The sequence below is a fragment of the Phyllostomus hastatus genome, unplaced genomic scaffold (assembly GCF_019186645.2).
Source record: "Phyllostomus hastatus isolate PE091 unplaced genomic scaffold, TTU_PhHast_1.1 phas_contig_65, whole genome shotgun sequence".
Taxonomy (NCBI): Eukaryota; Metazoa; Chordata; class Mammalia; order Chiroptera; family Phyllostomidae; genus Phyllostomus; species Phyllostomus hastatus.
The window spans coordinates 13,483,663-13,506,325 of NW_025333932.1; the positions used below are offsets into that span (position 1 = coordinate 13,483,663).

General features: G+C 39.5%; 1 pseudogene; it reads left to right on the top strand.

The window, feature by feature from the left end:
* Positions 1 to 19,629: 19,629 nt before the first annotated feature.
* Positions 19,630 to 19,792, top strand: LOC123825877 (annotated as a pseudogene).
* Positions 19,793 to 22,663: the final 2,871 nt, after the last annotated feature.

Genomic DNA, 22,663 nt, shown 5'->3' on the forward strand with positions numbered 1-22,663 from the left:
ACAAACAGTGGGAAGACAAACAAACAAAACCCAAATGAAAGGAAAGGAGGAAGCCTCAGAAAGAATGCTAAATGAAATAGAGACAAGTCAATGATCAGACACTGAGTTCAAAGCAGTGGTCATAAGGAAACTCGATGAGCTCACAGAGAATTACCAAAAACTACAGGGAATCTACAATTAACTCACTGCAAACTATATCAACATGAAGAAGGAAATAGAAACTATCAATAAGGGCCAAGAAGAAATGAAGAATACAATTTCTTAATTGAAGAACATAGTAGAAGGAATCAAAAGCAGGCTTAATGAAACAGAGGATTATATCAACAAGCTGGAGAACAAGGTAGAAAAAAAATATGCAGAAAGAGAAAGAAAAGGAAAAAAGACTCAAAAAGAATGAACAGGTGTTAAGGGAACTGCAAGACAACATTAAACATAATAATATCCATATAATAGGGATACCAGAAGCAGAAGAAGAAGATCAAGGGATAGAAAACCTATTTGAAAAAATAATGATGGAAAACTTCCCTGATTTCATGAGAGAAAAAGTCATATGAATCCAGGAAACACAGAGGATGCCAGACAAGAGGAACCCAAAGAGGATCACTTCAAGACACACCATAATTAAAATGGCAGAATTCAAAGACAAAAAAAGAATCTTAAAGGCAGCAAGGGAGAAACAGGAGGTAACATACAAGGGAGCCCCAATAAGACTAACAACTGACTTCTCAATGAAAATGCTCCAAGCCAGAAGGGAATGGGAAGAAATATTGCAAGTAATATAAAACAAAGGATTGAAACCAAAACTAGTCTACACAGCCAGACCAAATAAGGAACTTCCAAAAGAAGCCTCAAAGAATACACCTCCTTCAAACCAGCTCTGCAAGAGATGCTAAAGGGTCTCCTTTAAGAAAAAGAAAAAGAGAGAGAGAGAAAAAAACAGGTACAAAAAGGAAGTAAAATGGCAATGAATCAGTCCCTATCAATAATCTTAAATGTAAATGGATTAAATGCTCCATTCAAAAGACATAGAATAGCTGAGTGGATAAGAAATCGTGACCCATCCATATGCTACCTACAAGAGACCCACCTCAGAACAAAAGACCTACACAGGCTGAAACTGAAGGGGTGGAAACAAATATTCCAAGCAAACAGACAGGAAAAAAAAATCCAGGGTAGAAATACATCAGACAAAACAGGCTTCAAAACAAGAGCCATAAAAAGAGACTCAGAAGGTTACTTCATAAAACTCAATGGAAGAAACCATCAAGAAGACATAAACATTGTAAATATATATGCATCCAATATAGGAGCACCCAAATACAGAAGGAAAGTCTTGGAAGACTTCAAAAAAGGTATTTACAGCAACACAATTATACTAGGGCATTGCAATACCCTGATGTCAAAAACAGATAATCTTCCAAACAAAATATCAACAAAGATATTGTGGCACTTAACAAAGTTCCAGATCAAATGGACTTAACATATATTGAGAACCTTTCACCCCAAAGAAGTAAAATGCACATTTTTTTCAAATGCACATGGAACATTTTAAAGATAGACCACATGATAGGACACAAAACAAACCTCAGCAAATTCAAGAAAATTGAAATCATATCAAGAATTTCTCTAACCACAAGGGACTGAAAATAGAAACCAATCTCAAGGCAAAAAAAAACAAAACACTCAAACTCATGGAGATTGAATAGCATTAAACAATGCTATTTATTAAATAATGAATGGGTCAAGAATGACATTAAGGAAGAAATCAAAAAGTTACTGGAAACAAATGAAAATGAACTCACAACAACCAAAAACTCGTGTGACACAGTGAAGGCAGACCTGAGAGAGAAGTTCATAGCAATACAAAACTATCTAAAAAAAATAGAAACATTTAAAATAAACAACCTAACCCTACACCTACAAGAAGTGGAAGAACAACAATAAAGTCAGCCCAGAGCAAGTAGAAGGAAGGAAATAATCAAGACCAGAGCAGAACTAAATGACGTAGAGAATACAAACACAATTCTAAGGATCAATAAATCCAGGAGCTGGTTCTTTGAAAAGATAAAGAACATCAACAAGCCTTTAAGCAGACTAATCTAGAAAAAATGAGAGAAGGCCCAAATAAACACAATCAGAAATGAAAGAGGAGAGATTACAATCATACCACAGAAATACGAAGGATTGCTACAAAGAACTATATGCCAAGAAATTTGAAGCCTGGGCGAAATGGACAAATTCCTAGAAAAATATAATTTTCCAAAACTGAATGAAGAAGAAGCAGAAAGCTGGAACAGATCAATAACAGCTAATGAAAGTGAACCAGTAATCACAAAACTCCCAACACAAAAGCCCTGGACCAGACAGTTTTGTAGAAGAATTTTGCAAAGCATTTAAGGAAGAGCTAACCCCTATCCTCAGAGACTATTCCAAAAAATCCAAGATGGAAGACTCCCAAACTCTTTTTATGAAGCCAGCATCATCTTAATCCAAAAAACAAATAAAGAAACAACAAAGACAGAAAACTACAGGACAATATTGCTGATGAACATAGACACTAAAATCCTCAACAAATATTGGCTAACCTCATTCAGCAATGCATTAAAAAGATCATACACCATAACCGAGTGGGATTCATCCCAGGGATGCAAGGGTGGTACAACATTTGCAAACCAATAAATGTAATACATCACATAAACAAAATGAAAGACAAAAATCTCATGATCATATCAATGGATGGGGAAAAAGCAGTTGATAAGGAACAGCACCCATTTATGATAAAAACAATCAGCAAAGTGGGAATAGAGGGAGCATTCCTCAACATAATAAAGGCCATATATGAGAGACCTACAGACAACTTCATACTCAATGGGCAAAAACTAAAAGTTTTTTCACTAGGACCAGAAAAAAGACAAGGATGTCTGCTTTCACCACTCTTATTCAACATAGTATTGGAAGTCCTAACCACAGCAATCAAACAAGAAAAAGAAATAAAACACATCTAAATTGGAAAAGAGAAAGCAAAACTGTCATTGTTTGCAGATGACATGATAGTGTACATAGAAAATCCTATAGGCTCCACCAAAAAACCACTCCACCTAATAAGTGAATTGGGCAAAACAGCAGGATATAATATCAATATTGAGAAATCAAAGGCATTTTTGTACACCAGCAATGAAATATCAGAAACAGAAATCAGGAAAAAAATCCCATTTGCTATAGCAACAAGAAAAATAAAGTACCTAGGAATAAACCTAACCAAGGATATAAAAGATCTATACTCAGAAAACTACACAACATGGAAGAAAGAAATTAAGGGACACATGAACAAATGAAAGTATGTACCATGTTCTTTGATTAGAAGAATTAACATAATCAAAATGTTCATACTACTGAAAGCAATCTATAGTTTCAATGCAATCCCTATTAAAGTACCAATGATATATTTCATAGATATAGAGCAAACATTTAAAAAGATTATATTTAACCATAAATGACCCCGAGTAACCACAGCACTTTTGTGAAAAAAGAACAAAGTAGGAGGGATCACAATACCTGATATCAAAATGTATTACAAGGGTACTGTAATCAAAACAGACTAGTACTGACATAAGAATAGACATATAGACCAATGGAACAAAATAGAGAGCCCAGAAATAAACCTGAGTCTCTATTTGGCAAAGGGGGAAGAAGCATAAAATGGAGTTAAAATAGCCTTTTCAACAAATGGTGTTAGGAGATCTGTACAGCTACATGCCAAAAAATGAAACTCAATCACAACTTACACCATACACAAAAATAAATTCAAGGTGGATAAAACATTTAAATATAAGTCATGACACCATAAAAGTCCTACAGGAGAACATAGGCAGGAAAATCTCAGATATTCCACACAGCAATGTTTTCATCAATATGTCTCCTACAGCAAGGTACATAAAGGAAAGAATAAACAAATGGGACCTCATCAAATTAAAAAGCTTCTGCATGGCTAAAGATAAAAGCATTAAAATGAGAAGAGAGCCAACTATATGAGTGTTGGGAACCACCCTGCCTGGTTTCAGAAGCGTAACCCTTCCATGGCTAAGACTGAATAAAAGACCTTGAGACCATAAGCCACTAAGGAGAGAAAGCTTATCTTCTCACAGGGTAGCCTCCTCTTCCCCATTTACTTCACCCTGGTTGGCCCTGGGTAGATGACTGGTTAAACAATGATCAGAAAGAGTCCTCAAGGTAGGGAAGGCCTAAGACAGGCATGGTCATGAAGGGGCCATCAGGGAAGGACTTAGGGGACTATAGAAAAAGGGGGTGATGGACTCTCACCACTTGGCTTTGAAATAGCCTGAGTCCTCATTCTGTCTGCAAGAAGTCTCCTAATCTCTTGGCTGCCTTACTTCTCCCTGCCTGACTTAGCCTGAAACAGTGCCAGAGGGCAGTGCAGCCCTGGGCAGGAATGGATGGTTAACCGGTGCAATCAGGCCTAAGAAAGAATGCATAAAATCCTTTGAAACTTGATTTGCTAAGAATGACCTCAATTTTCTGATAAGAACACAAGCATAAAATGAGTTAGTTTCCCAAAGTTTTATTGCCCTTTAGCTAACCGACCATATTCAGAATAAGCCCTCATAGTTCCTTAAATGTTATCTATTGTTTGATCATTCCTACCTGACAATAATTGATGAACTTTACTTGTATTCCTGTGCAAATTGAACCCAATAAAAGCACACTGAGGAACAGGTTCGAGGCTCTTCTTCTATGAGAGCAGATCTCTCCAAGAAGATCATGTCTTGGTAAACTTATTCTCATCCACCATGGCCAGGGGTCTCTGCTGGACAAAGCTCCCCCACATATGGGAAATCATACTTGCCAATGATACCTCAGACAAGGGTTTGATTTCCAAAATGTATAAAGAACTCACACGACTCCACTCCAAGAAGACAAACAACCCAATTAAGAAATGGGCAAAAGGCTTGAGCAGACATTTCTCCAAGCAGGACATACAGAGGGCCCAGAGACATATGAAAAGATGGTAAGCATCACTAGCCATCAGATAAATGCAAATTAAAACCACAATGAGATACCACTTCACAGTGGTCAGAATGGCCATCATAAACAAAGCAACAAACAACAAGTGTTGGAGAGGATGTGGAGAAAAGGAAACTCTAGTTCACTGTTGGTGGGAATGCAGACTGGTGAAACCATTGTGGAAAACAGTATGGAATTTCCCGGAAAAAAAAAACCTAAACTAAAAGTGGAAGTGCCTTTTGATCCAGCAATTATGCTGCTGGGATTGTACCCTAAGAATCCTGAAAACCTAATCCAAAAGAACCTATGCACCCCAATGTTCATAGCATCACAATTTACAATAGCCAACTGCTGGAAGCAACCTAAGTGACCATCAGTAAATGAGTGGATAAAAAACTGGTAAACTTACACAATGGAATACTACACAGCAGAAAGAAGGAGCTCCTACCCTTTGCAACAGCATGGATGGAACTGGAGAGCATTATGATAAGTGAAATAAGCCATACAGTGAGGGACAAATAGCATATGATCTCACCTTTAGCTGGAACCTACTCAACAAAACAAACAAGTAAGCAAAATATAACCAGAATCATTGAAATTAAGAATGATCTGGCAGTAGCCAGAGGGGAGATGGGAGGGGATAATGGGGGTAAGTGGGGAAGGGTTTTCAGGAACAACTATAAAGGACAATGGACCAAACCAAGGCAGGGTGGAAGTGGCAGAAAAAGGTGGGGATGGCTGGCGTAGGAGGCAGTGGTGTGGGGTAAATGCAGACAACTGTATTTCAACAACAACAAAATAATTTTTAAAAAATGTATAAAAAATTAAACAAAATAAAATTATTTCTCAAATCTTTTGTAGTAAATTAGAAGCCTTCCAGTGTTAATTTAGTATTAAACCCTCCAGTGGCAAATATAGCCACTTCTGAAGGTGTTACATCCTGGTTAGAATGCTATTACACATTCTTTTCTTTTCTTTCCGTTTTTTAAAAATATATTTCATTGATTATGCTATTACAGTCGTCCCATTTCCCCCCCTTCACTCCCCTCAACTCTGAAAACACCCTCCCACCCACATTACCCCCCTGTAGTTCATGTCCATGTGTCATACTTATAAGTTCTTTAGCTTCTACATTTACCATACTATTCTTACCCTCCCCCTGTTTATTTTCTACCTACCATCTATGCTACTTATTCTCAGTACCTTTTCCCCCCTCTCCTCCTCCCACTCCCCTGTTGCTAACCCTCCATGGGATCTCCATTTCTGTGATTCTGTTCCTGTTCTAGTTGTTTGCTTAGTTTGTTTTTGTTTTTGTTTTAGGTGTGGTTGTTAATAATTGTGTTTGCTGTCATTTTACTGTACATGTTTTTTATCATCTTTTTCTTAGATAAGTTCCTTTAACATTTCATGTTGGGGTCCACCCTGCCTGGTCTCAGGAAGCTGTAACCCCCCATGGCGAAGGCTGAGTAAGAGACCTTCAAACCAGGAGACACTAAGGAGACAAAACTTATTTCCCTGGCATGAACGCTGCCTGTTCTGTGCTGGCCCCCAATGCTTGATCAGTTAGCCAATGACGGGTAAGATTTCCCAAGGGGGGAATCATCTAAGATAGGCATGATCACAGGGAGGCCTCAGGGAAGAGGCTCAGGGACCTATGGAAATTAAGGGGTGATCGATATCAACCCCTGCCCCCTCAGCTTTGTCAAAGCCTGAGTCCTTATTCTTAGTTGTGAGAAATCCAAGTCTCCTGGCTGCCTTTGTCTCCTCTGCCTGACTCAGGCTTGCAGAAATAACAGGGGTGATGCAGTCCAGACCAGAGTTGGCGGACCTCCAGGGTAATCAGGCCTGGGACATAGAATATGCAAGATCCTGTGAGATCTGCTTGCTGGAGGATGCTATTGAATTAGAATATGAAGGCACAGGCAGGAAACAAAACTAGCCTTTTAGGTCCTGTAGTCTTTTTAAGTGATAAAACCTCAAACTCTGCCCAGAATCCCAGCGGGAGATCTATCACCACCTTTGAAAGCTACCTATTCCTTTTGATCTTCCCTGCCAGACTGTAATCCACAAATTGTGTCTGTATTCTTAACAAAAGCCTGCTCAGGCGGTGACTCAGGGCATTCTCCACTAGAAAGAGTGGCCATTTTGTACCTATTTCTCCACAGGACTCAGTTGTCCATGTGTATGTTCTTCTCGTGTTTCGATGAGCATCTTCAGCGATGGATACTGCTGGCCAATATCCTCCACAATTTCATATAATAAGGGCTTGGTGATGATGAATTCCTTTAACTTGACGTTATCTGAGAAGCACTTTATCTGCCCTTCCATTCTAAATGAAAGCTTTGCTGGATAGAGTAATCTGGGATATAGATCCTTGCCTTTCATGACTTCAAATACTTCTTTCTAGCCCCTTCTTGCCTGTAAAGTCTCTTTTGAGGAATCAGCTGATAGTCTTCTGGGAACTCCTTTGTAGATAACTGTCTCCTTTTCTCTTGCTGCTTTTAAGATTATCTCCTTATCTTTAATCTTGGCTAAGGTCATTATGATGTGCCTTGGTGTGTGCTTCCTTGGGCCCAACTTCTTTGGGGTTCTCTGAGCTTCCTGGACTTCCTGGAAGTCTATTTCCTTTGCCAGATTGGGGTAGTTCTCCTTTATTACTTGTTCAAATCACTTTTCCACTTGTTGCTCTTCCTCTTCCCCTTCTGGTACCCCTATAATTTGGATGTTGAAATGTTTAAAGATGTCCTGGAGGGTCCTAAGCCTCTCCTCATTTTCTTGAATTCTTGTTTCTTCATCCTTTTCTGATTGCATATTTTTTTTCTTCCTTCTGGTTCACTCCATTGATTTGAGTCCCAGTTTCCTTCCCATCACTATTGGTTCCCTGTACATTTTCTTTTATTTCACTTAGCATAGCCTTCATTTTTTTTATCTAATTTGTGACCAAATTTAACCAGTTCTGTGAGCATCCTGGTCACCAGTGCTTTGAACTGTGCATCTGATAGGTTGGCTATTTCTTCGTCATTTAGTTGTATTTGTTCTGGAGCTTTGATCTGTTCTTTCATTTGGGCCATTTTTTTTTTTTTTGCCTTGACATGCCTGTTACATAGTGAGGGGCGGAGCCTTAGGTATTCACCAGGGCAGGACAACCCACTTACTGGGTTGTGATGCTGTATGTGGGGCAAGGGTCCGAGAGGGAACTATGGTGCTTGCTCTGCTTTCTGCCAGATTTCATTCACTTTCACCATTTCCCCCAAGCAAATTGGGCCCTTCTGGTGCTGATTCCCGGGTGCATGGGTTTGTGTACTTTCTAGACCCTGTGGGTCTCTCCAACGAACTCTCCAGTGAAGCTGGGTGTTTCTTCTGGCACCTCAACCCCCACAGGTGTTTTCAATTGGTGATTTGAGGCTTTATTTCCCTGCACTGGAACCCTGGTTTATGTGGTCTGTCTCGCTGCCCGGTTTTGCCTGGTTTATCTGAGAGAGAATGTGGGACTACTTGGTCTGCCAGCTGCCTTGTGCCCCTCACCCCTCCACACTCTGCCACCTCACTGGGAACACCTACAGTCACCTTCTGTGCCTGGGGTCCGCTAGCCACTGCTTTGCTGTGACCCGAGTGCACCTGACTGCCTCACTCTGCCCCTCCTACTGATCTGGATGAATGTGTCTACTTTAACTTCTTGGTTGTTGGACTTCCATACAATTCAATTTTCTCTCAGTATTGGTTTTTTTTTTGTTTCTAAACTGTTGTTGTCTTTATTTTGGTCATACAAGGAGGCACAGTGTGTCTACCTACGCCTCCATCTTGGCTGGAAGTCCCTATTAAGCATTCTTATTATGCATTAGATTATATGAACAAAACCATTATTTGTACTGAGGTAATATGTAAATATAGCACCTATTGCATCTAAATTGCTGCACGTGAGGCCTGGGAACCTGTATTTTTGACAAACATTCTCAAGTTGTATTTTAAAAACACATTTGGTTACTTTTACAAACAGTTTTTAATGACCCAAAATGTTATTGTTCTCATGCTTTCTCCTTTAGGAACAATACTGAATTTTCACAGCCACTTAAAAAAATACTGTTTTACTAAATTAATTTTTCCCTCATAATATTTCTTAAATTCTGTAATAGTTTTACTAGTAACCAATTCCAGAGAACAAATTCTTTTTTACATTTATTTTTTGTAATGCCCTTTTATCCATTGGGTCAGCATGGTAAATACATAGTGCTGACTTGCTCAGTAGTGGGATTTGAATAAAATGCTCAAGAAAGGCTTAATAACCAAATGCTTTTTGTAGTGGAAATACTAACTGCTACTTGCAGGAAATTATCTTAGCTGATCCTTGTCCTGGTTGGTCTATCAAAGAAAATGGGCCAGAGCACTAATTGAACCAAGGGTCTGCAGAATACCATGTTATTCAATGGTGGAGTGCACAGAAGTACTATACACAGGTCTTGTTTATTGATCTTAAACAGTGAACACAGACACCTATGGATATGAAGCCATATACACAGTAACCCTTTCATCTCTAAAGACTATCTTTTTTTCTAGCGATTTTCAGGTGTTGCCATTAAGTATAAAATTCTCTATCTGCCTACCCCATTCTTTGGGTAATACTATTTCTTTAATGTGAACTGAATTAATAATAATACTCACCTTGAAGAGAATTTTATGAGAATGACAGAAAGACACATTAACAGGCATACCACTAGAGACTACTATTATTTTTTTACTGAATATACTGGTAATAATGGAAAACTACATGGACTCTGGTTAAGTGGGTGGGAGAGAGTTAAGGAGGACATGAGGCTGTGTCAGAACTGCCAAGACTTTGATAGATGAAGTGATTGCCTAATCAGCCTTGAAAGCATAGGACATAATTCTCTCCAGGGCTTTTGCTAAGAAATGGGTAAGAAGTAAATGAAATGATTACAGGCCTTCTGTAGACAGAAATTCTTTTTTTCAAAATAGCCCATCAAATGAGGGCTTTTACTCACTGTACTTTTGCTCACATGATCTTATTTATGGCTTTGGAGAGGTGTGTAGAATAAATATCAGCATTCCTATTACAAAATGAAGAAAAAGGCTTTCACAGATGAAGACCCTGAGCCACTTATCCAAGGTCAGATGTGAGTGTTAGAATATCAGGTCTTCAAATGGTGCCAAGCATTCATTCCACTAATTATAAAAATTAGACAAATTATAAAAATCAAACTAACAAAAGTTTTTTTTTTATCCTATCACTTTGTAATTCATTACTACAAGGGTTCAGTGATCTGGTGATCTATTACCCCCAAAAAGTCATTTGTAATTTCCCTAAAACACACCTTTAACCCCACACTTTTAACACCGCACCTTCAACACAGACAGGACTTGGTTTTGTCCATGGGGGTCCAGGTATGATGTGGGCCATTAGCTCTCCTGAATGAGTGCGTACTCTGGTGTTTGTGTCCCAAAATCCATTCTCTCCAGGCCCATGGAGCATGATATACATCTCTCCAGCATTTTTGTGGAGAAACCAACAATACATAATTTAAACTCCTTGTGTCCAGTGCAGTTGGTAAACACATATTTCCACAAAAATCAACTTCATTTCTCCTAGTCCTGGGGTGAAGGATCAGAACACAGGATGCAACATAATAAATCTTCCTTCCTTCTATTTCTAGGGAGAGAAGAAAAAAAGGTAAGTTTATATGAAACGTCTCATGACAAGATTTCAGAGAAGATACAAGATAGCTGTCTTTTTAACTAAAGATAAAATAGCAAGATTTTAATGAAAGTCCTCTATGATCCTGTCTCTCTTATACAAAAGATTACTCTGGCAATTAATTTAGTTAGTAGAGGCTATGTGTTTTAGTCTGAGTTTGCTCTGTTTTTCAATTTGTTTTCCAAGTTATTCCAAACAAGTAGGAGATACCTAAAAATATATGCTATACTAAGCTGATCTCTGAGATGGGTTTGGCTGCAAGTAAGTGAAGAATTTTAAGAACTCTGAAAGATCTCTGACAGAGGGCACATGGTCTTCCATGGTTTCTGAGGGCTTCTTTACCTTCTGAATTAGAAAACTTTGGATAGATTGCTTGGGCAAAGGTTCTCAACTGTGACTTGAAAGGTCTTGACTTTCAAACCTCCAGGGTTTAGAGTGGAAAGTGTTCAGTAAAAGCCTCCTAACCACCTCCCCTTATACCTAGTTTATCTGGCCCTGGGGCAGAGTTTCTTAATAGGCAACGGTCAGACATTGCAGTAATATTCCTAAACCCTCTAAGACTGTCCTAGATTCTCTTTAACTAGCAAGTAAAGTTCCATATAACCTTTGTACAGCTGCCCAAGGATGACAAAATGAGAGAATGACATGTTGGAAAGTTTTCTATCATCAGCTAGGAGGGAGCTGGAATGAGTCTGGTGAGAAAGAATGCCAGGAAAATCACCTCCCAGGTTCATGTCAATAATGCTTTTAAAGAGGAGACCTATAGAGTCCACAGGGGTCCATGAGGGCCTGAGTGACTAAGGATGAAGCTTCAGTTGGTATGCCACATAGAGCGCAGACTTTTCAGAACAAATAGGCTGAGTATGCACTGACTTGATCTGGGGGTGGAGAATTCCAGACAGTGCTATCAATTCTTCCTGTTGGTCGGCCCTGGGGTGCTAGTTGGCTTCCATTGGAGGTTGTCACAGTGTGTCTTTTGTGCTCCTGCCTGCTCCATTCTCAGAGACCTCTACGGAGCTGGAAGGGTTCTGCTGTGTGGTGCTTGCAGCTGGCACCAGCAGTTGCTGCGCTTTTCTGTCTTGATTTTGTTTTTGGTGAAGATTGTGTTTGGAGCCCTCCCCTGACTTCTGATATTACATACAGAGTGCCAAATTGTTTTCTGCTGAACATGATATGATTAGTAAAGGCCAGTGGCTTCTTCCAGAAAAGCATGGATCCCTTCTGGACATGGGGATGACAGTACCAGGTGTTTTGGTTACTATAATGTTTTTAAAATAATCATTTTTAACTTTAAAATAATAGGAGGCAAATAAAACTTGGCTTAAGAACTTGAGTCCTTTAAACATAAAGGTGGAGTGGTGAGGAAGAAAGGAGTCACCTTTTAACAGCAGCTAAACAAATTCTGAAAAAAAGAAAGACAGGGTATAAAGAAAGAAAGACATTTTATCAGACCAAATATGAGCAGCAATGTTGTGGCCTGATGAACGTGCCTTCTGCATGAGATAAGTATGACTGACATCCACTCAAAAAACAGCCCAGGGGAGAGAAATGCTGATGGTAATAGATATGACCTTTCAGTGCTGTGGCTGCTGGCATTGCCTGAGGGTAACCCTAGATCACCATTTTTTCCTTTGGATGTCACAGAGACTGATGGGGCAGGTGTCCTGCCTAAAACAACTGATTTATGATGATCTGTGTTCATTTTCCTTCCCACTTGTCTCTTCAACCTGAACTTGACAATCCAGGCATTTGTACTACCTCTGCAGAGAGCCTACAGGTGGGACCTGATATAGTATTTGTCACTTTAAGGCTGCTATTGAACCAGCATAAAGATTGATGATCAATGGATGCACCTTGGAGATTCTGACTATGGCTGTTGAATCCAGGAGGACTGAAAAACAGCTCTGACAGAGGATTTGCATTGTGGGACTAAATTGGGCACAACGTAAATCCCTTCATCATAATAGGAACAAAGAACACATGGCTCCACGGCAGTTGGGCACTGCCTTCAGTCCCACAATACAGGTTGTGGAATTTATTTTGTGACACAATTACACAATGCCACTGAAATCACCAGTCTGCCTCCTGAACCATCAGTGCTGACCCACAATCATTCAACCCAACTCCAAGGAACCGATGGTAAAGGTATGTTGAGATCACCATGACCAATGGCTTCTTAGGGGGTAAAATTTGGGCTAGACACACTGGATGTAGGAGAGGCGAGAATGTCATTCTGTCTCGCTACATGTAACCTGTGCACTTACAAAATCCTGTGTCTCCCATGTGTCCTCAGCAGGAAAAGTGCTTAAAGCCAGTCCAGGGCCAGTGTCATAGTCTGTCCTGGTGTGGACATCAGTGAAGCTGTTTTTTCTGGAAATTGACCTCTCTTCCTAGTACCAGCTTGAATGACAAACCTATACTTTTGTGCTGGGTTTCAGTCCTGTCTGATGCCATCTGAGCAGCTTTGCTCTCTGGACCTTGGCCCAAGTCCTTCTCCTCCTACTCTACCCCAGGCTCTGACCTTGCCTTTGGCTTTGGTCACCACAGACCCTCAGGGCTCCTGCCTACCAGTCTAGCCCATCTTCAAGTTCAGGTTCCTCTTGTCCCCCAATTCTGTGACCTGACACTGACCAAAGGTTGAGTCCAGGCCCAGGTGATTGCTTGGACCAGAGGCTGAGAGTTCAGGCCAAGGAACAATACTGCATGGGGACCCCAGCAGCAAGAGGACAGTGTAGACTGGCCTGACCCAGCAGCATGCTCTCCAGTGACCAAAATGGGAGGAAAAACATCCAACCTAAATGAGAACACAGTGAAACTAAGAACAGAGCCCATTAGCTATGAGCCACTCTAATGACACATAATGAGAGAAGACTGTGTATTTGTGTAGCATTTGAGCTTGGAGTTCTCCATGTGACAAAAAGTCATGTACAGATATTTTTATTTGTAACTTTAATGCTTAATGGATAATATATTCATGGTGTTCTAAATTGAAAGGAATAAAAAGCTACTAAATAAAAACATCTCCCTTCTCTCCTCCAGCCCAGAGAGAACCAAGCCAATTTCTTTCATATTCTTTTAGAGGTATTTGATGTCTAACATGACAATAAATGGATCTGTTTTCTCATTTTAAAAACACAAATACACCCTGGCTGGCATAGCTCAGTGGATTGAGCGCGGGCTGTGAACCAAAAGTGTCACAGGTTCGATTCCCAGTCAGGGCACATGCCTGGGTTACAGGCCCCGGCCCCCAGCAACTGCACATTGATGTTTCTCTCTCTCTCTTTCTCCCTCCCTTCCCTCTCTAAAAATAAATAAATAAAATTAAAAAAAAACCAAAAACACAAATACTATAATTACTTTTTGGCCTTTACTTTTTCCCCTTAGCATGTCTTTGGGAACACTTCTTTGGGGACTTTTTTTTTCTGGGGTTTTGTTCTGTTCTTTCATTTGGGCCATATTTCTTTGTCTCCTCAATGTGGTTGTATCACTACCTAAAGAACACTTCTTTAGGGACTTCACAATATTCTATTGTATGGATCACCACTCTTTATTTAGCCATCTCCATTGGTGGGCTTAAGGTTACTGCTAGTCATTATAAACAATGTTGAAATTAATGGCATATTTTACTGAGCACTGAGAAAAGAAGTACTGTATAAAGAAGGAGTGATAATATTAAAACCTTATAAATGTAGATTTTTGTTCTTTTCAATGTCTTTTCAGCTATGTTCTACTAAGATTCTAATAGTGACCCTTATGTGGAGGGAAAAGTGGTCTATGCATTTAGTCTTCCTCTTACTTAATGTAATCCCCATAACAACATGGGGACTGAATATAATGGTCTTTGTTCCACAAATGAAGAGATTGAGGCCAAAATATTTTTTCACTTGTCTTAAATCACACACCAGAGTAGCTGTATTGATATTTGATCCCTCCAGGTCAAGGGCTCTTCCTACCACATTCAGGAGTATTAAGATTAAAAACATATTTCATCTTATCACTTAATGCTAGTAAGAATAGAAGAGCAGAAAGAATGTACCTTCTTCCCACAACTCTCCTGAAGCTGATCCACAGGGAGTGCTGATCTCAGAAGATGTTACTGTGAAGCTCCAGAGAGGACCTGGACCCTCAGTGCTCACCCTAACCCTCTGTCTGTACAATTGGAAGCAGATATTTAAGCTTATTGAACCTCAATTTTCTTTTTTTGTAAAACAGAAATAATAAAAGCAACCTTATGGAGTTGTAAGGCTGTCTAATGATGTATATTAAGTGCCTGATGGAAAGTAAGCCCCTCCACTGTTGGTTCCCTGTAGATTTTTCTTTATTTCATTTAATGTAAGCTTCATTTCATCCTGTTGTACTCAATAAGTTCTTAGAGAATCCTGAAAACCAGTGTTTTGAACTCTGCATTTGATATGTTGGTTATCTCTATTTTGTTTAGTTTTTTTTTTTCTGGGGTTTTGTTCTGTTCTTTCATTTGGGCCATATTTCTTTGTCTCCTCAATTTGGCAGCCTCCCTGTGTTTGTTTCTCTGTATTAGGTAGAGCTGCTTTGACTCCTTGTCTTAGTAGCATGGTCTGTTATAGAAAAGGCACCCATCTGGATAAATGTGGCTTCTTTAAATCCTTGGCTATCAGACAGCTCTATTTTCTGATGCTCTGGATGATATTTGTTTTGTGGTCTAGTTTTAATTTTTTTCTGTATTTGTGTGAGGAGGTGGGTTGTGTTTACCTATGCCTCCATTTTGACTGGAAGTCCCTAACACATTATATTTTTGAGGGAAAAAGCATGCATAGTCATAACAAATGAAATAAGCCATTTCTATAAAGAGATTTGCATCCACTCAGGTTTTACTGAAAAATGAGCTCAGGTCAAGTCAGGTCCGTTTTTCCGCAGAAAAAACTTTTGGTTTTTAGAAAGTTTTGGATTTCAGATTTGGGATCAAGGCACAGTGGTCTGTATTTCCATTTCCTATGCTGAATGGGTCACGACAACAGTAGTGGGGGTGGTAGGAAGATCATCAGATCCAGACTCATGAGGGTCTGAAGGCCCCATCTACCATTTAGTTCTTGAATAACATTGTGGAAGTTGCTGGACCTCAGCAAGCCTCTGCCTTCTCATCTGAAAGCTGGATAAGAGAACTTCTACATTGTAGGACTGTAGTAATGGGAGGTGATAATATGGTTCATGTGTCTGGTATGTGGAAAGCATACTATGATTGAGAACTGCTATCATTGTTCACAGGAAGTAGTGTCTAATGAAACATCATTAAATCTTTTTTTTAATGAAGTATTTGAAGGCAGCAGGAGAAAGAGTTAGGAATTTTTTGTAAGAATCCCAGGAAAGTCCACTATGGAAGAATGGTCAAGACTTTGAGGCTTTCTCTCCAGGATTTAAATTTATTGAAAACTATTGGGCAGTGCTGACCTTAAATGTGGAGTCAGGGAATTTCTGAAGAGCCCCTGCAATGAAGCCTCCAGAAGGAATCCAACCCAGTCTGGAGACAGGGGCAGCAGAAGTTATTGTTATCAGGAACCAGACACAGGAACCTACTCCACCCAGCACTCCAAACCCCTGTGGTCACACTTCCAGCTGTGGGGTAACTGTGCATGCATGTATGCTTTCTATTAGCAATTATTTTGAATGTTGAATAAGCATAATCTATGAAAACATTTCAGAAAAATTCAGACACAATACTATCTTCACAGAATTATAGTTTATTGGGGACTTAAATAAAGAATTGTAGTAAGTTCTCCTAAGGAGTAAATGAGGTGGGGAGTGGTGAGGACAGGCTGGCCACTTTCCATTGGGCAGACAGAGAAACCCTAAGGAAGGAAGAGAGCATGAGGCTAAGAGGAGAAGCTACCAGCTGTGCCAAGAGGACATGGGAAAGGGCAGGTGAGAGAGGGCTTTGGTGCAGGGGCATGAGCTGGGTCTTGTCTGGAACTCACAGCCTCTATGCCACACAGCCTTGTCATCATTCAGACTTCAGTGCCATCCCTTCAGAAGGCCTTCCTGACCTCACTTCACTCCACTTCTCCACTCTGCCAGGCAAGTGCTTTCTACCCACTACCCTGATTGATTTCTCCAGAGCTTTTCTCAACATCTAAAGTTACCTGGTTTATTTCTGCTCTTGCTAATTGTGTGCTTTCCCTCTTCAGAAGGGAAGATTCACCAGAGCACTGAGCATTTTGCCCAGTATTGGTGGGTTTCAAAACACTGGCTGAATGAATAAAAGAAGGGACTGTGAAAACACCCTGAGGTGAAAAAGATCTTGGTGTATTCTGGGAAATGAGTCAGGGTTTTGGGTTTGGTCACATTACTGGCCACCAGGGATCCATTGAATATGCTGCCTTCTGGAATCCATGTCCTCATGGATCCCCCACCATACTGATGATAGGCTTGGTCACATGACATTTTTAGCCAATGGGACATCAGCAGATAACACAAGCAGAAGTTTGGTAAGTGTGTGTTTAGAACACACATAAACTATGTGAGAAAACCTGGCCAAGTTTCTACCTTTTTCAAGGGGAAATACTACTTGGAGAGCTAGGCTATATTATCCCAGGGTTTCAAATGGACTTGAAACTAGAAAAGTTGGAGTTTGTGCTGTCTGTCACTACCAGAACCAATAAGTAGAGACAAGGACTGAATCTTTACGGGTATGTTATTTAGATGGCCAGTGATCTTAGAAGATGGCAGGTTAGGTACCCTTAAAAACCATCTTAACATCTCCTTTCAAGCTGACATTTTTATAAGGAGAAGAAATGGTCAGTAAAGGGTTTGGAAAAAGGTTAATTGGATAGAAGGGTAGGTAAGAAGTTTAGAAGAAAAGGTTAATTGGATAAGAGTTGCAGTTCAGAATTGATTTTTCTATTACTACACTACCTATTGATCCACCATTCTTTATCTTCATCAGAGCCATTTCTTCCCTGGAAGGCAATGGCTAAGATACCATCTCCATCACTGGCAGACCCCTGGAACAGAAAGGTTGAATTGCTTGTCAACCTCCTGAAATCATGCATTCCAGTTCCTGGAATAACAGCTTTCATATGTATTAGTCACTTAAGCCTACCAACTAAGGCTAAAATCTTTAACTCTTGAGTTCCCCTATCAGATTCACCACTTGCCCACATTCCAGTTACATAAGCTGTATGAGCGAGTCCAGGAAAATGAAGTAGAATGACCTCCCACCTCTACCCCATCCACTGTGGCAGAAGGGGAAGCTGCAGAAAGGAAAGAGCACTTTTGTCAATGGTTGCTGTCTGTTTTTCTTCATTTGTGCAAGAACCCAGTGGAAGCTGCTTGCAAAGGCACCTCACATCTTATTGACCACTTAGTGGAAGTCACAACATAGCTCCTTTCACCAGGGCTATGATAATGTGGGCATATGTTGTCTCTGAGCATGGACCTCCTTTCAACACCCTGGAGCTTCTAGATTCTCTGAAAACCAAAGTCAACACAGCTGACTCAAAACCCATTTACTGATATTATACATGATACACCAACAAGAAGAGCAGGTTCCAGGGAGGAACTGGAGAGCATGTACTGATCCTTCACACAGATTATGTTTCCTGGTTGCAGAATTTGGTTAAAAAAAGAAATTAAAAACCAAACAAGAAATAAAGATACAGAGAGACAGCTTAAACTACATTAAATCCCTGTCATTCAGTCTTTGGGGACAAATTCCACAGCCCTTTTTCCATAAATCCTTCCACAAAGATTTAAAAAATAGTAAGATTTTGCATTCATTTATCTCCTTTAATCATACTTGCTTGAAATATTCACTAGCTTTTTATCTTAAATAGAAAAGCAGGCCAACCAAGTTTTATTTGCAAGATGAAATACCACCCTGGCAAGTGTAGTTCAGTTGGTTGGGGTATTGTACTATGGATCAAAAGGTTGCAGATTTGGTCCTCGGTCAAGCCATGTACCTAGGTTGTGGGTTTGATCCCCGATTGGGGTGCATATGGGAGGCAACCGATTGATATTTCTCACATTGCTTTATCTCTCCCTTCCTCTCTCCCTAAAAACAATGAAAAATGTCCTCAAGTGAGGATGATAATATTTTTTTTAAAAAAGAGACGAAGTATCAGCATTCCCTGAGAACAGGCATACATGTATTCCCAAGATATTACTGACATTTTCTCATCAATTTACAAGGTAAAAATTAAATATCAAAGTTGGTCTTGGCACTTAACATTAAAGCTTTTTCTGAATAAAAGCAGGAGCTAGCAAAATTAATGTGTGCAAAATGCAACCCTTGTCTGCAGTCCCAGGAAGCCTCTATAAAGATATTACCACCATCCCAATTTCTCAGGGGTGAACTCTGGAAGTCCTAAGAATATTTCCTTTCATGAAACCTACATATAAAATCACTAGCAAAGTTAGTAGTTTCTTCCTCCAAAATATATTTTAAGTTTATCTACTTTATCCAATTTCCTAGCAATATCCTCTTCCACATTAATTTCTCTTTTGTGGAACCACCAGTTTTGGAGAAATCACACTTTTGGAGAAAATGTTGGTCATGTGAGAAGTAATTGATCTCTCCAGGAAATCCATTCTCTCTGATAAAAACCAAAATAAAATCCCCCAAAAGTGAGAACTGGATACCCAGGTGAGATATCACCTTGAGAATGGGTACCAATAGCAAATTGTGAGGCTTAGGCCTCTGGAAGCTGAACACGTGACTCTCCTATTGACCTAAGATTTTTAAGGGACTGAATTGGTTCATGGTTGGTGATGGCCACTAATTGTTGACTTCTCTGAAGGAAAGACATCCAATTTAGAACTCAGGACTCCCACAGATAATGACCAAAACAGGAGATCACAATCAGAAACCACCAGTTACTCAAGAAGATAAGCACTGTATATCTCAGATTCAACACTGGTAATAAATAATTGCTTCTTGGCCTTTTTGGCTAAGATCAAGTATAGTATCTGTTCTTATCACTTTAATATCTGATATGTCCTCTATCTGAGGACATAATATTAAATAACTTTTTGCAGCTGGGAGATGGAATAGGAACTTGCTCTATCCACTCTGCAAAAAGGAAAACCAACAACAACAAAAATGATAATAAATAGACAAAGTTAGATGACATACGTAAAGCATTTAGCACAATATCTGAAGTACAGTGGTGTTCACTACATAGATGCTAAGTCTACACAGGTTTGCTTAATAGTCATGATTAGTATTTTGTGGCATGTCCAGCCACTCTCAGAATAAAGTAAAGGGAACATTGATTTTTCTCAATACTTTTGCTTCCAGTAGCCCCTTGTTGCATTTACTACAACTGAGAAAAACTCCAGTTTTTAACTGTTAATTTTAAAACTAACCTTTGCCCACAACTTTCCAGACCTTGGAAGAGTGCCACGCACAATAAATATTTCTGTTCATGCAGGTGATAAATGCTGTCAAGTACTCTGCTAATCATTTAAGAAATGCAGATTTACATACTTTTGAGGCATACCTGTGAAAATGTTACTTTTTACTAAAAACTCATCTACTCAGCATTTCTGCAAAAGGGTCAACATGAACTGAGAGACTTGCCCTCACTCTGAACTCTTCTTGCCTCCAGATGAACTCAGAATAATTTTCTGCCATGTTTCCTTATTGATTTTCTGTCTAGGTGGTCTATCTATTGCTGTTAAGTAGGGGATTAAAGTTCCTGCAATTATTGTATTGATTTTAGTTTCTCCATTTAGTTTATTAATATTTGCTTTCTATACTTTGCTTGTCCTATGTCCTAAGTCTTCTTGCTCTATTGATCCCTTTATCATTATATAGTGCCCTTCTTTCATCTTATATTACAGTCTTTGTTTTAAAGTCTACTTTGTTTGATGTAAGTATAGTGGCCCAGCTTTCTTTTTGTGTCTATTTGCATGGAATATCTTTTTCCATCTCTTTACTTTCCATCTATGTGTGTCCTTACTTCTGAAGTCTCTTGTAGGTGGCATTTCCATCTTGTGTATTTTTTTACCTATTTAGCCTCTTTCCCTCCCTCCCTCCGTCCCTCCCCCTCCCTCCCTCCCTCCCTCCTTCCTTCCTACCTTTCTTTCTTTCTTTCTTTCTTTCTTTCTTTCTTTCTTTCTTTCTTTCTTTCTTTCTTTCTTTCTTTCTTTCTTTCTTTCTTTCTTTCTTCTTCTTCTTCTTCTTCTTCTTCTTCTTCTTCTTCTTCTTCTTCTTCTTCTTCTTCTTCTTCTTCTTTTCTCACTCTCTCTCTCTATCTTCTGTTCACCTTGGGACATTTTTTCATTATTTTAGAGAGAGAGAAAGGGAGAGAAACACTGATGCAAGAGAGAAGCATCAATAAGTTGCCTCCCATACTCACCCAGACCAGGGAGTGAACCTGCAACCTAGGTATGTGTCCTGATGGGGAATTGAATCTGAAAGCTTTTGGTTATGAGATGAAGCTCCAACCAAATGATCCACACCTGGACTGGGCAGGCATTCTTACTCTCTTTCATTGGATTAGCAAATTTGGACTATTTACATTTAAAGTAACTACTGAAAAGTAAGTATGCCATTCTGTTCATTATTTTCTGGCTGTTTTGGTAATTCCTTTTTGTTACTTTCTTCTTCCCTCTTTCCTTATGGTTTGATGACTTTCTGTAGTAGATTCCTTTTTCTTTTTCTTTTGTGTGCTTACATTTTTTCTTTGTAGTTACTGTGAGGTTCACATATAATATCCTATATATAACAGTCTCTTTTAAGTTGATAGCAAATTAAATTTGAACACATTCCAAAGCTTTACACTTTTACTTCTTCCTTAAGTTTTGTATTTTCAATGGCACATTTTATACCTTTCTATTTTATGCTTCCCGTAATAATTATTGTAATTTTAGTTCATTTTTCTTCTCTTGTCTTTTAACATTTAAGGTTATTTTTAACTTTTACCATTTTAATTCTAATGTATCTTGGTGTAGTTCAATTTGGGTTTATATTATCTGGAACTCTCTGGGCTTCCTGGTGTTGCAACCATTCAAGGCCAGAGAGACTCACCCTGGATTTGGACAGAAGAAAATGCATGGAGCCGTGGGGATGCTTGACATGTCTTTCTTTATACAAGGGTGGGTGATCCACATATGCTGCAAGCTATGTGTCCCACTGTGTGAGTCACATGTGTCCCCCAGCAGGAAGCCCCTAACTCCCTAATAGGCTACCTGTACACAAAGACAACAGAGAGCCAGAATATTGTATAATACAGTATGATTCTGCACATGCTGGCCCACTCAAGGCTATGGGAACAGCTTATTGGACCCAGTCTCAAGGCTGTGGGAACACAGCTTATCTTAGTTTCCCAGACATCTGGGTGAGGAAGCCAGACTGCCTCCATTTACCCTACACTATGACTGGATGTTTGTTTTTTTCCCCAGATTAGGGAAGTTTTCAGCATTTATTTTTTAAAATAATTTTTCTGATCCTCTCTGTCTTTGCCTCTGGGACACCTATATTGCAAATTTTATTCCTGATGCTATCCCAGAAGCCCCTTATGATATTAACACTGTTTCAAATTACTTTCTCATTTAGCTGCTATGTCTGGGTATGTTCATCATTTTGTCCTCCAGCTCACTGATTCATATGTACATCTACTTCATCTAGTCTGCTGTGGAACCCCTCTAGTGTATTGTTCAGTTCTGTTATAACTTCTGTTTGGTATTTTTGTTTTAAATTTTCTATCTCTTTGTTCAAGTTCTCACTATGTTCATCCATTTTTCTCCTGAGTGTGGTGAGCTTGGTGTGCTCTCCCTGCTTATTTATGGCATGGTTGCTAAGTGAGGATAGGACATGGTATGCTTACCTAGCTGTTGTGGCACAGGGAATATGAGCCATGGTGTACTGCCCTGGTCTGGTGGCAGTGCAGCTGCCTTGTGGAGTGAGCAGGGCTCAGGATATTCACCTGGTTCAGTTGTGTTGTGGATCACCGTGGG